This window comes from Otolemur garnettii, unplaced genomic scaffold (genome assembly GCF_000181295.1).
Source record: "Otolemur garnettii isolate 467f Iridium unplaced genomic scaffold, OtoGar3 scaffold00081, whole genome shotgun sequence".
In the NCBI taxonomy this organism is placed as follows: Eukaryota; Metazoa; Chordata; class Mammalia; order Primates; family Galagidae; genus Otolemur; species Otolemur garnettii.
Window position 1 is genome coordinate 3,370,311 of NW_003852476.1, and position 2,753 is coordinate 3,373,063.

The 2,753-nt window shown below is 38.8% G+C and overlaps 1 protein-coding gene and 1 pseudogene across 1 annotated transcript in view; both read left to right on the forward strand.

Moving 5' to 3' along the window:
• The window catches only part of KIAA0586 (KIAA0586 ortholog), a 156,307-nt gene that overhangs the window by 152,824 nt on the left and 730 nt on the right, over nt 1-2,753 (forward strand). The gene's annotated exons all lie outside the window — the stretch shown is intronic.
• On the forward strand, nt 1,387-1,848 carry LOC105887399 (annotated as a pseudogene).

Here is a 2,753-nt window from a genome sequence, read left to right on the forward strand (position 1 = left end):
AACTCCTGGGCTTAGGTGATTCTCTGGCCTCACCCTCCCAAGTAGCTGGGACTACAGGCGCCCACCATGATGCCTGGCTATTTTTTGGTTGTAGTTGTCATTGTTGTTTAGGAGGGCCAGGCTGGATTCGAACCCACCAGCTCTGGTGTATGTGGCTGGCCCTTTAGCTGCTTGAGCTACAGGCGCCAAGCCTATAAAGATTTTTTTAAATGTAATGCTTAGCATTTATTAATTTTAGTTTTTATTATATCCTGACAGAACTAAATTTCAAGAAGTCTTTTCCTGTTTAAAATATTTATTTTAATATTGACATAAGACTGGCTTTCTTCTTAAATCTATGGTATTATAGATTGTGCTGTTTCTGTAATGATGATGATGCCAGCTCTTAGCTCCCTCCTTTTATAAAAAAGTGAAACTGGTACAATTCACAAAATAGAACTATACATGTATAGTATTTAAAATAGTCTTCATTAGACTTCGTAATATGAAAGGAATTTGCCTTTTACAACTATTCTGATCATCTTGGACAGCTGTGATCGAGTCATCACCAAAATATCCAGAACTGTCTACTCTTACTGTGGCTTCCATAGACATTTAATGGAAAATTCTACTTTGATATTATGGAAAATACTTGTAAAACAAAGGGGTTTTAGAAAAATTAAGGGGTTTGGTTTAGAAAAACAAGGGGATTTTAAAAAAATTACTATGACTCTTGACTGAAAGATGTCTTTAAGATTAAGATAATTTGTTTTTAAGTTGTTTTTGTTTTTGCAGTTTTTGGCCAGGGCTGGGTTTGAACCTACCACCTCTGGCATATGGGGCTGGCACCCTACTCCTTTGAACCATAGGCGCTGAAAAAAAAAAAAAGACTAAGATAATTTGTTTTTAGGAGGTTTGTTACTGTATCTATGGTAAATCCACAAAATTTTAAATGAGGATTTTTTTGTAGTTTTATATTCTTAAGCAATGTGCTTTAACAGTAGAGGCGTGAATTATGGTGTGGGCAGATAGATACATTTATGTGATCAACGCTGGATTTTTTAACATATTAACAAATTGTTTATCCCAAACTGCCTCAGCTCTGCCACCAGCCAGTTTTTATATTAGATAATAATAATACTGCTCTCATAGGATAGAAACTTTTTCCATATTTGATTAAATATAAAGAAGAAAAGTCTATTTTACAGAAAAAAGTGTTTTCCAAAGTCACAAGTCGATACCATTTGAATGACCAGTTCAATAAGTTTTCCTTCTGTTAATTAATAGCATAGTACCCTTAGGCATTCAGTAAGTGATTACTAACAACACAACTCTTGAGTTGGAGCTCATTAGCAGCAGGCCAGAGAGCACAGTGCCTTGGCAGACTTGGACTTCACATGCTTTTACATGGCTTTTATCTTACCTCCTTTAAAAAAAATACCATATTGGTACTTTGCTCACCTCCCTTTCTGCCTCTGCTGCTGCCACAGATCCTGTGAAAAAACTTGTGGCAAAGGGGGGCAAAAGAAGAAGCAAGTTCTGAAGTTCACTCTTGATTGCACCCACCCTAGAAGATGGAATCATAGATGCTGCTAATTTTGAGCATTTTTTTGCAAGAGAGAATCAAAGTGAATGGGAAAGCCGGGAACCTTGGGGGAGGGATGGTGACCATCAAGAGGAAAAAAAGCAAGATCACTGTCACTTCTGAGGTGCCTTTTCTAAAAGGTGTTTGTAATATCTCACAAAAAATATTTGAAGAAGAATGATCTGTGTGGTTGGTTGCCTGTAGTTGCTAGCAGTAAAGAGAGTTATAAATTACATTACCTCCAAATTAACCAGGGCAAAGAAGAGGAAGAAGATGAGGATTAAAATTCATTTATCTGAAAAAAAAAAATCACACTTCTCCACCTAACAGCAAACCCTTATTCTAGGGCTCCCACAGTGTCCTGCTGGACTTCTAGCTGTCTACCAGACTGTAGCAGGAATAGGAGTGACCTCTGAGTGCTAACAGGCCCTCTTGGTTTTTGTGCACTTCCTCAGTGCTTTTGGGTTGGTAGGTGGGGACTGTAGAAGGTAGGCACTCTCACCTCACTTAATATATGGGGAAATGAACTTGTGAGTGGCACAATAACCTGTTCCAAATCACACTGCCAGAAAGAGGTTCAGTCTTGATTTCAGAGACTAGGCTTTTAAACCTACTCGATAGCAGCAGGTGTCCAACCCACAGCCTGTGGGCTGCATGAACGTTATTTGAGGTCGTTTGCTTATCTCTGATGTCAGATATTGCAAAAATTATGCATGAACCTTTCTTTTGCTCATCAGCTTTTGTTAGTGTTTATGTTTTTAATGTGTAGCCCAAGACAATTTTTCTTCCAATGTGTGACAAAAAAAAAAAAAAAAACCCTTAGTACTGTGTGCCTTAAAAATGTTGTCTCTTTAGGCCAGGTCTGGTGGCTCACTCTTGTAATCCTAGCCCTCTGGGAAGCCAAGGTAGGTGGATGGCGTGAGCTGATGAGTTCAAGACTGGCCTGAGCAAGAGCAAGACCCTGTCTCTGTTGAAAATGAAAAACTGAGGCAAGAAACTCACTTAAGCCCAAGAGTTTGAGGTTGCTGTGAGCTGTGACACATCAGCACTCTACCGAGGGTGATAAAGTGAGACACTCTATCTCAAAAAAAGAAAATGTTATCTCTAAATGATTAGGAGTGCAGCTAGAAAGGAGGAAGGGCTTGTTTATCTCTCTGACACGTTCTGAGCACCTTGAGAAAAGAACTTC